This window comes from Neodiprion lecontei, chromosome 5 (genome assembly GCF_021901455.1).
Source record: "Neodiprion lecontei isolate iyNeoLeco1 chromosome 5, iyNeoLeco1.1, whole genome shotgun sequence".
NCBI lineage: Eukaryota > Metazoa > Arthropoda > Insecta > Hymenoptera > Diprionidae > Neodiprion > Neodiprion lecontei.
This window is the reverse complement of record NC_060264.1, coordinates 5,542,566-5,555,118: the sequence shown is the minus strand read 5'-3', so window position 1 is coordinate 5,555,118 and position 12,553 is coordinate 5,542,566. Positions and strand designations below refer to the sequence as shown.

The window sequence follows — 12,553 nt, the reverse complement described above, 5'->3', positions numbered from 1 at the left end:
ATCGCCAAGTTTATCAAGTTTCGAAAATTAGGAGCCGAGGCGGAAGATCATCCGAAAGAAGGAATGAGACGAGAAGAAGGCGTCCAGGTTCCCCGAGGACCTCCGGAGTCCTAAATCATATCCGAAAATTCATGGCGTTGTTATTCTCTTGGTGTGTTTACCCGTTCCCGATTCATGGGACATAAATTATCTCAATCCCGTAGTCATTGTTCGGTGACGAGCCGACAGGACCACCACGAAACAGCCTTTGTCCTCAGGAGGGTATGTCTTCGTCTCTAGCTAGCTAGTGAAGGCGTTTCCAACTAGTTCAATTCGATAGCGAAGAAGAGAAATGTCATGTAATTGTCCCGCGAATCAGTGTCGAAATGAAAGGACGTTAGAGCCGAGCCTGATGATCAGCATCCAGAGTATTGCTAGTGTAAAAACGAATTTCCGATCGATCTGTCGAAGCTGTTGAATAAATCGAAGTCCCGTCGTGTCGTCAGGTGGGCTTTGATAACCAGTTTGAATTCATGCAATTCTGTTGCCGACGAAAAGAAGAATATAGAAAAAGATAAGTCGATAAAGCGACCGCGCAACTTGGGAGCAAAACTCGTCCGCCAATCCTGAATGCTGGTATCAAGTGAGATGAATGAACGTTGAAAGAGACCCGCAGTTCCGTCCATTCATTCGATTATTTTATCCCATGATCACGTGCTCTTCCTGTTTTTGCAGGGACTGCAGCTGCGACGGATTGTCCGCATCATGAGGCTGCAGAGGGTCCATGGAGGATACTCCTTTTTGCATAACGAGAAGTCGACGTTACCTATACATATATACTCGAAGAAAGTCATCTCTCGTCTCGCAAATCGCGGACAAAGGATCAGGATCGAGGAACAAGTTCGGTCCGGTGTACGGAAAAAGCTAAAGGGAGCGACTTGGAGAAGTTAAATGCCATGGACGAGAGGCGTGAAGTTTCGAGAGTAAAAGCGAGTGCCGGCGTACTGTACTACATGCATACATACCTATGTGTATGCGTGTGTGTATATATGTGTATGTATGTATATGTATGTACCGGGCGTAAGAGGATGATTCCCTTGCACAAAGGTCGATCGGAGAAGCTGCAGCGGCGGTTTACTACAGCTTGTAAAACGTGGCTCATACAACCGAAGCTCGTCTGGATTTTGCAAGCAGTTTTGCAGTGCGACAGACGGCAGAATGCATATATAGTTATAGGTCTATTGTGCGCGGATATATGCAGCGCAGGCGATAAAAGAACCACCGCGAAGCACAAGCTCAGCTGCTTGAGAAAAGTCGTTACGACGAGGAATCTTTTTATTTATGGTACCTTTTACTTCATCTTCAAGTCGTTTCAAGTTGTCACATGTATGGGTGCGTATACTGCAAAAGCTTGTTGTAGCATCGGGTAAATGAGCATTGATTAATTTTCAATAACTGTAAGGAGGTGATTTCTAGGGATGAATTTTAGTGGCCAAAGAACGCATCAAGGGCACAATCAATTCTAATTTCCCCATCTTCTCCGTAAAACCGACGACTGAATCGAAGATGAGCATTCGTCGGTTCATTCCATCGACGCGATTCCGTCACGAGGACGACGGTTGGAATAGACAGGAAATGAAAAAAGAACCCCCGGCGTCGTGAAATTTCTTACCGAATGGTATCCGAGGTAAAAAACGGTGTGTACAACCTACGATAAAAGTGGCGAAAACAAGATCCCGAGGGGTCTGGAGGAATCAAAACTATTAGGATGACACATCTGAGAGACGTTATCTGCGGCGAATCGCGTCTTCAGCATTTAGCAAGGGTCCCGAAGGCCCCGCCGGGGGGACGTTCGGCATTGTTCGATGGCAGGGGGGGCATCCCTGACTCTCTCTCTTATCTCGGTGGACGCGTGACTGGTCCGTGATGTCGAGGGTGCGGGAAAAACGGGCGACCAGCCCGGCTGCAACGAGATAACGTCGCGTCGCGACGCTGACGCCCGGCGCCGGTTTCGAACCCCCCGCGTTCCTTCGGCATCGCGGGAACAACCCCATGCCGTTCGACAAACAGGGTTGGCGTGGCTGTTTCTATCGCGCCATAGCGGCAACGGGATTGTGTTTCGACGCCATGGACCGGTGTAATTCAATATTGGCTCGATGTCCTCTTCGCACCCCTCCGAATGATCGGGTTCCGCGTTTAATCCTATGTATCACACTTTACTTCCTCCCCGTAACTTGTAAAAGGAAACTGAGAGACTGTACTGTTGAAAAAAAAAAAATTTACCGAAACCGGGATACTCATAGCTGTATGAGAAATCTAATTTTCTAAATTTGACCAAAAAAATTAATGTGCGTTTCTGTTTTTTCGTTCAAACTCTAGCTTCTTTTAGTGAAAACTTGCAATACTAAATATGCCTACTCAATTATGTATTAATCTGTTAATATTTTGTTATGTAAGATACCACAAGTAATTAATTTACCATCATACGGATTCTGCTGTTTAATACGAGCTTAAAGATAATAACTTCTGCGATAAGCTGATATTGTAAAAATTTCCTGCTAATAATAAATTCAAATTAAATTCAGATTTCTTTTACAGAAAGTAGACTTATTTCTTTCGAAGTATTGTGAACTCGAACCGAAACTTTACCTCTTTGCCTGCAGCAGGGTGAATTAAACTATAGTATAGTCGGCTCGTATACTCCGCATTGCCAATTAAAAAATCTTTGACAAGAGTTTGCCCTGTGGAATTTTTTTCAAAGTACTAGACCGACGAGGCTAATGAATTTCAAAGAGGTTCTCCCGTGTCTGCGCAGCTGTAACGTCACCCTTTTCTTCGAGGATGCAGACGAGCTGAGAAGGCGCAACGCAGCTCTGTATCTACCCCGGGAGAATGTACCTTATTACACGGCGAAGAATTTCTTTTAATACGGTCAAAGAAATTTTCTAATATTCTGTGAAATTTTCATCAGTACAGCCGTGGAGGTGTAAATTTGTCGGCTTGCTTAATTTAGAGTTTCTCATGCTTCGCGGTGCTTCTTTTTACGTATTTCCGTACAGTAACTTCAAAAGTTTCTCATGAATCATCGAAATATCCGCATGATTGTGAAATTTAACGAACACAAAATCAATCTCTAAGACACGTTAGTAAAGTCTAAAATACTGTTTGTAAATACAGCAATATATCACGATATAACGGTTATGCTTTTTCATTGTCGTTAATTAACGCTGCCGGAAAAATGAGGGAGAAAAATTTATAGATCACAGATATTTTTAATTAAGAAAACGAATAGTCAATATCTCAGAAATAACGACCAGCTGTTCCGAGCCATCGAGGCTTGCTGACTAAATCGATTAGAGCAGGTGTATCGAAATTTGATCTCTGCTACAGCTGCGTGATTTTTTTCCCCCCATCACAGGGATCGACGGGAATTATTTCAAGGGCTAGAATTTGTTTTGCGTTTGATTTTCACACTTGTTAGATATTGAACTAATAATCGAACTAAAAATCGACGAAGATATAATAATTTATCCTGAACCGAAGTCTAAATCTATAAATTAATTTATATAAAGAAGTTATCTATAAATCATTTTCTAAGAATATAACAACTCTCTTCATTCCTCGTCAATTTCCACAGCGTTTCACCGCATTTTCATCCTAATTTTTTTCCCCCGTTCAACAGTGTCGGCAACCATAAAAAATGCAATCAATAATAATTTTAATCGAAGGCGCGCGCACCACCTGCACCCTCCTCTCAACTCGAGCATCAACCCTGCATATTGTTATTCGTGTAAACGTGTATCAGGCTGTAGTCTGTCGCCTTGGATATACCTGTTCGACTCTGTTACACGGACACGTACACAGGTATACGAAAGTACACAATGCGTCCGCATTGCGTTATAATTAACATTGATTAAGTCACGCTCTTGTGCACTGTATATTTTCATCTGCCTGCAATAGCAGCAGCAGCAACAGCAACGACATAGGCACCGTAATGTGTCAGAGAAACGCGTCCGCCGTGACGTCGACGACAAGCTACATGACAGACGAGAATGTTCGTAATAATTACAAGTGTGCAGACTATTCTGCGTCTCTGTATCGCGCCTTGAAACACACAGACCGTCGCAAAAAAGAGAAAACGTCACTCGATAATTAATTGTTAATTGAATTTTACCGCAGCTGCTACTGAGATGGTTATTAAATTACTTTGCATACATGCACGTGTGTGTGTTTTTTTTTTCTCCCTCTACAGATATCAGTTTTAAAATTGTTCAATAAAATTGTACATTCTTCTTAATGAATCGGCAGAATTGTACTACTTAAAATTTCAAAACATACTGTAACGTTCTTAGACGTTACGAAAATAAAATAATGATTCGCGAGTTTAATCAATGAGACAAAATCAAAGGCGTTAATAAAATGCTGATAAAAAGCTTTAATTGCCGGGAACGTGTTTCTCGTTTTAAGTCTGAAACAAGACTGTTTTTACAATAATGTTGGTTGACGCGGCAACTTTATTCTTTTTAAACACATAATACTTTATAAACGTCTTTTATCTATGATGACTACTAGATCATTAAAAAAGGGGCAAAACGGGTGATTTCACCCTTTGTAACAATACAATAAATCACAAAGTATAACTATATTAGTTTCAAAGTGTTCAATCGCGTGTATCGTAATTTTTAAAATTTAACCTATGCAGAAACTTTCACCTTTATACCTTCGGAATATGAATTTTCAGAATGAACATCACTTTTGGAAAGGATATAAATATACTTGTATATATATTCTATTTGAAAATTAACGAGTGGATCTCTACCAAAAATCGTGTTTTTCCAAGAATAGCGAGGATCTTCTCAACAGAGGATGATGATGATGATGATGATGATGATGATAATAATAATGATAACAGCAATAACAATAATAATAATTATTATTATTATATGGCAAAGATCCACGGTTACGTTATAATGTATACAACATTTCTAAACGGCAGCGGCTAAGCTTTCTCGATAATCCGCAATTACACACGCAAAGAAAGAGCACCGCGGTGTATAATAACGTGTATAAGCCACAAGGAATAACAGATGTACATCCGTGAGCTGCAACTCGTATCCGCACAGCCTCTGAATGCAAGGTATAAAAGTAACGTGTATACCTGGAAACGTCCATTTAAGTGATCTGGAGTAGACGTAAAGACACGACGTGAATAGCGGTGGTGAACCGCCGATTTTTTGCCCTCACACGCTTGAGAGGAGAGGAAAAAGGAGAGGAACTGTATTTGCGGGAGCTTTTAATTCCGTCCAGCTGGATCAGGGCTCATTACCCTCGTTATCAATGAACGCCAGAGATCCGGACTCCGGAAAATAGGTGTTTAAAGCGACCGTAAGCCGCGGAGAGAAAACGGGACGGACAACCTCGCGGCTTGATAAGGGTGGCGAAGGGCGAAGGGCGAAGGGGATAGAAGAGAGGGAGGGAGGGGGAAAGAATCGAGGGAAAAGTGCAGATAGGTCGGAAAATTGAGAAAGAGAGAAGGAGAGAGGGAAATAGAGAATAAGGGAAAAGAGAATCCGCTACAGAATCGCTGCAGCAGCTGTCAGGGCGAATTCGTGGTGAGGAAAAGAGAGAAATTTTAGACGGCAAATGGGAGAACTTACGGCGACAGCTCTGTCTGGGTGTTTGACAGAGCAAAAACCGTAATCATATTGCAGTCGCGTTGTTGCACAGAGCGTTGAGACTGCGGCTGACACCGCAAATTAGTTTCACCGCGAAATAAGACTGCGGGTATATTATTATATTAAATCTGTAGTACGAGTGAATTTTGCAATAGTGGGAAATATGAGAGCGAGAATTTTCCCAAGATCCTTGGGCAAGTTTTTCACCGCTAAACATTCGTGCAAAGACTGTGTGCGCATACTCGGAAAAAATTTAATCGCAAAATTTGGTACCGGCAGGGAAATTTCAGGGTTATTGTCTGAATAAACCGACCGAATATTATTTTCACACATCCAAATAGTTTCGTTTATTTTATACTACGCAGAAAATAACACGTTTACGTAATGTCTAAGAAAAGGTTTTGCACCAGCAACATTATGGATTTTAAATGATTTTGGTAAAGATTGAAATATAATTGTTTAATCGTTGTAACTGAAAAATATTATCGTTTGATTGTAATTCATGCTAGATGAATTAAGTGCCGCGTCAAACGATGACAAAGAAATGTGCCGTTGTGAATTGATAGGTTGATTCAATGGCATTAGAACAAGAATGATTCGTTTCTGCTGAATATACCGAGTTACCAAAGGATATTCGATATTTTGATAATACCATGAAAATAGTATTATTTCATTAAATTTACTGAATTAAAATCAAGATTTCGTATTTATAAGTAGGTACATTTTATTTTATTAAATTGTTTTACGACTCTCCAATAAGTATTTCACTGATTTTGATACTTGGAACAAAACATTGTGTTTCCTACACTAAAATTTTCTACAAAATCCGTCTAAGAATTTTTATTTTTTTTTTAAATTTAAGTTTCCGCTATTGCGTATCGAAAATCGAGTGCGTTCTACCGCAGGTGCAACTTGGCCGAGCTGCATCGTCGTTAGGCTGAGAGTTTGGGGCAGCAAAGAACAGCTTGACAGGGCGCAAAGCAATCGGAGTTTAGGAATATGGCCGAACTGCAGCGGTCCGCGAAATTGATACTCGCAACTATGCGATCTCAGGGAGGTTTTAACCATATGGGAACCGAGTATCCAGTGCAGGACTCGAACTTACGAGACACTTCGTTCGTCCCTTCGAGGTGCTGGACTAAAGTCGCCGGCGTGAGTCGAGTTGAAGAAGAGACAGAGATGAAACAGCAAAGAACATACGGCGCAGCTGTTGCAAGCTGGAATTGATCGTTGACTGATCAACTGCAGCAAATGCAGTTCAACTCGCGATAAAATTATACGAGTAACACGGTCGTTTTTGTGATTAAAAAGTTGAAAACGTGTTAAAAATTTCGACCATTATGGGAAGTGATTGTTACATTTTCATTATTTATATATATATATTGCCATGAAAAACAACGGCAAATAATATATTATCAAGTTACGAGAAATTTTGCTTGAAATTCAAGTTGGTCCGTCTCAGCTGACACGATTAATGTCACCCTGTTTTTCACATACTTAAATAAGAAGTTATTCTATAAGCTACTGATTCTGGTAGTAGTAGTTTTAGACAAGTCAAAAAGCATTGCAAAAAATAGTATACTATGAAATAGACATGAAAGAACAGTTTCTCTTTGCGTCCAGACTGACAATTTTCACTTCGTTAGTTTAAAAAAGTTACCAACCGCATGCAACGTGAAAAAAAAAAGAAAAGTCTTCTTTTGACTTTTAGGATCACAGTCGGTGTAAAGACCGAAAACACTTGTTTCATCAACGCTACAATCCTCAAAAGGTGTTCGTATTAATCACGGGCAATTTTTGTAAAATTCTGTAAAAAAAAACCCTAGTTTTTTCGTCTTAAAAGAACTTTCAATCTTCCGGAATGTAAGAAATATTTCGGTAAAAAGCACTGCCCGATATTTCTTGAGTCAACTTGACTTTCATGAATTTCAACAGATTATTAATATTAATTTTCATCACACCTAGTCCGTGCAAATCTGAACCTGACAGGAAAGGATCTTCGATTTCATCCTCCTTCGTAACTTAAAAAACGAAAGAATCTAGTTTATCGAAACTTCTACCCGAGTCCCCGTCGCGAATGACGTCACAATCGGCATCAGGACGCGGATCTAGGAAGGTGACTGGGGGATATTGGCCAAAGATCATCTCGTGTACCTACAGGTGTGCAATTCTTCGCGGTATATTACGAGATCAAAGAGAAAGAGAGAGAGGCATAGTTCTGGATAGACATGCACCGCATCGCACACGTAATACTTCCACCAACCGCGAAACACTATTATTAGCTGCGACCACCTGTGCGACCCGCGGTACCTACACTATACCATGAGATCTCGATTACGGTGCACCATAGAAGCACAGGCAGCGAACCGCGGCTAAGGTGCATTGCCTCAGGATATCTGACGGAATGGCTCGTCGCCCCTTCTTGGCTTCGATGGAAATCAGGAGGCGTCCAGAATACTGCGAAGGTACATCTCTTCGGAAATAATTCGTGTTCGTTGATGAAAATTTTCAACGATTTGCGAAAAACGCGAAATCGATCGTTCGTTGAATCGGAATTGAAGATATAGGATTGGCAGGATTAAAATTACACGGCATTTCAATTATCGCATCGGGATGATAATCTTACTTTCGTTTTTATTTTTCTTTTTAATTTTTATTTTTATTTTCTTTCTTTCCTATTTAAAGTATTATATCTTTGTGGGTGAAAATTTTTTGTGCCAATGCATTATTGCCTGAGTAATAAGCGTGAAGGGAGTTTTAAGCATTTTATAACGCGTGATTATCGTCGAGAGAAGAAGCTAAGCGACATATTTTCTTCGCAATATTTCCACCGGGAAAATATATCCCACGAGTCTCTTTGACGTTCTCCGCAAACAGTTTAATGCGAATTGTTAACGGAAAATGGAAACAAAGTGGTTTTGCGAAAGAAGCCAGGCTGTAGAAAAGTTTGCATCGTACAAGATTCATGGCGAATTATTATAATATTCACTTGTTTTGCACGTTGCGCTTACAAGACGGGATAATCGAATGACGATGCTTCGAGATTAAACGTATATTGGATTGCATGTTGTAGGAGCGGATTCGCAACGCACGTTTCGCCAATTTCTCGACCAAAGTGTTGAAGGGAAGAAAACTAAACCGATAATTGCTTGGAATACTTTTCAATTACGACGACGACAAGGAAAAGATGTGGAAAAAAAATGTATGTTCAAATTTGGCAAATCACATGACCAAAGTGTCATTGCAGATTCTTGGCCCGATTCAATACGCATCCGCAAATTGCTTTGGGAATAAAATTTCTGTGCTTCTTGAGACACGATCGTTTCTTCGAATAAAATTTGACCCGCAATTTTTCGTCCGCCTTGTAAATTTGTTCACTAAAAAAATCAACGAATACGATCTAAAATGAATTTCCAACTGCCCGAAGCCGTGAATTTAAAGAAATCTGCGCAACTGATTTTCCTACCCCCATAATTTCTCGATCGTTTAATTATTTCCCGATATAAACGAAGCGACGAGGGTGATTTCGATAATCAGCGGGTGGGCGCGATTACAACGTCGTCTGGAATTCTATGCAAATAGGATGTCGGTTCCACGTTTCTTGCATATAATAGAAACGGTTTCACGGTGTTATAACGTCCAGGAGTAATCGACGAACGCGACGGGAGATTTCAGAGGCAGAAAGCGAGCGTTCGGTCACGTCTTCGTCGGCGCGGCATGGCGTATAAGATTCTGCGGTAGAAGAGTCGCCGATAATGAAAACGGCAGCGAAGCTCCGTCGTTTAATTAACCTAATCAACGCAATCTAACCGGAGTCACGCACGCCGGTAGAATAAAGCCGGATAAAAATACAGAAAACGAGACGCAAGCCTCGCCTGCATCTCGGATGCACCTCGGAGATTCAAGGGGGGGGGGAATTGGCCGATCTGTCAATCACTCGATCAGCGGAGAAGAAGAAGCCCTGCAGCTTTTGCCCTCCGTAGCTTCGGTAGGGACTCGGCGATAAATTAATGCCGCAACGGCCGGGTTTAATCCGTAATCCGTTGAAATATATCGCTGATCAACCGATTCAGCCCTTACACTGCCACTCGCGAGGATGCTTAGCGCTTTTAGTACCTTACATGGCTCTGCTTCCAGCATTGTATGTATGTACTCGTTTGCTGCTCCGATTTAAGCCAGACTTCCCAAGGTTTGCGTTGTTGTACAAATTACGTTTATCTACCCGAAACTCGGGAAAGTTTCCAAATTGGTTTTTCATGGTTTTGATAATTGATTGAGCTTCTACGAATCGATTCGGTCGTTTCTCTCGATCGGCTTTTACCGATTTTTCCATCTAATTTTATCCCTCATACATTTATAGCAAACAAGTGCCAGCAAATCTTGCTCCGTTGATATAGACGTAGGAAAAAAATTCATCGCAATAGCTATAGCTATTCTATACGATCTTGCCATTTTTAGTAACAGTTTTTTGCTGAGTTCGCCTATGCTTGCAAAACCTTTGCTGTTGCAACAAAAATTTATAAACACTAATATTTACCAGTAGAACGAATTCATTTGTATTTTCGTCAGCTGTCTCCAGAATCAAACGCAAATGAGAACAAAAAAAAAAAAAGTACCAAATACAAAATTGACGGGGTTTAAACCGCGATGATAAAAATGGGGATTCTACCCCATATCTATCCGATCCGAATAAATAACGTGCAATTTCCATGTGCAGGTAATATTTCATTCGATTAATCGATTTATCGCGCGGATCTCGCTGAGAATGATCGGCTTACGTGTAAAATGTATTTATCGTTAAATACATGAAAAGTTATCTTTGTTTATAGCTGTATTACATTATTGTACAAAAAAAAAAAAATCATCTTTCGTCAAACTTCACTACAATAAACTGAAAATATTTGCTTTTTCCGCTTTGCGCAGATTTTCCCTTTCTCATCCATTATCATTGAAATTTTTGGCAGATAATTAAAAACTTGTTGTAAATATCGGTTCAAACATAGGAATTCAACCCTCTCCTCGATCTCCCTTCAAGCATCGTCTCGACCCTGTACGTTAATTACGCCGAGCATCGTATACCCGCAGAGTTATGTACATGATACCTCTACGTACAATCCATACGTATAACATCGGTAGGATCCTCCCGGTTCACCTTTGCATTACAACAACTAATTTATGCAGGAATATTAATTATAAATCGTTAATTAGAACGGATATGATCGTATGTACGGGTCCTCGTGCGTGCTTGTTTAGGCCTCTGGGTACGTAATGTATTCGTATACATGCGTGTGTATATATATGAGTGTGTGTGTGTGGCTGAAGGTGCATTATATGTATACCTTTGCGTGAAATGGTAGCAGCTCCGCAATCGCGCGCTACCTGCGCGTAATTCTCTGACATTTCGCGATTACATCAAAGCAACGGAGAATTTCAATTAGACACGACGCGACTTCGGGTAATTTATCCTTTATTACATACCTATACGTATACCTTGATACGTAGTATGTAACTCCATGTTGACGTTACGCGTAATCAATTCCACCCTGCGAGTTTGCTTTCTCTCTCTAGCTCTTAAGTGGATATCAGAGAACCCGAGACACGTCGATACATGAAGAACAAGTAAAATTCTTTGAAAAAAACATAACGTTATATCGAAGTTATTACGAGAAACTAAAAACTTCTCTCGGTATAGTCCTAGAAAATCTATACACGTGCATTCACACGCGCACGTAACATATGGGTATGCACACATATGCAAGCACTTATTTCGCGATTCAACGCCTTTGAACTCTGACCACCGACTAAAGAGGCAATTTAACTCACCTTACCATGCATATACATACGTCTGTACGGTGTGTAAAACGGTGTGATATAAAGTGTAAGCCATATGTAGATACGGACAGGTATATATGCGAATATGTATCCATCGTCGAGATCTCGTGGAAGATGTAAAGCTTTTACGGATTTCGAGTACGATCGTAATTGCGTTTCATTTTCAACGAGCGACGGATTGAATCCGCGGGCGAAGCGTTGCCGGATAAAATTTCTCAATTTATTTTACAACACCTATCTAAATCGATTCGCCTCTCTTTCCGTCAATCGGTTTTTCTCCTTTTCGAACATTACATCCGATGTAGGTATAATAACACCGCTAGTCAGTAACGGGTAAAAACCTATGCGGCGTACGAATCGCAACGACCTTTTACTGCAGCTATTACACTTGCACGCGTCGCGTCAATTGCAGCTGCATTAAATGTATGTAATACATGCATTTATCTACAGGCAAACGTAGATGCGTGGGTGGTGCGTTTGTCCCCGGTTGACGACGAGATAGTAGCTTCGCGTTATATACGCCAATTCCGGTGCCTACCCTCAGTTCGTCTGTCTGTTCAAACTGCAGTATTCGGCTATATCTCCATTTTTACGTATCGCTGAATGCATTTTATTTCACGTACGCCAAATTTTTTATTTTATTTTTTTACGGGTTTTTCTCTTTACTTCTGTCCCCATTCTTCTTTTTCAATCCCTTCGTTTATTTATTTTTCAACCCCTTCCCACAGCGATCGCACAACACACCCGATGCAGAATGTGCAAAAAGAAAGAAATGCGTCATATTGAAGTTTTAACGAATTGAAAATCGGTTATGCTGCAGATTCATTTGTACAGTAATGTTCAAAAATGCGAGCTCGATTCTGTACGAGTTACGTGATAATGATTTCCAATCTCTCACGTCGGCTGCATCGCCAGTCTTTGTCGCATAATTCGTACAGAATCGAGTTCGCATTTTTTTTTGGATCGAAAAAAAGTTAGCCGGAAGCACAAGGAATTAATGACCATTACTACACGTATGCCACGGATCGTTTGAACATGAGCTGACCCGACAAGGTTTAGTCTACTTT

The 12,553-nt window shown here is 40.7% G+C and overlaps 1 protein-coding gene across 7 annotated transcripts in view; it reads right to left on the bottom strand.

The window, feature by feature from the left end:
- The window catches only part of LOC107217344, a 163,811-nt gene that overhangs the window by 94,922 nt on the left and 56,336 nt on the right, over nucleotides 1-12,553 (bottom strand). The window lies entirely within an intron of this gene.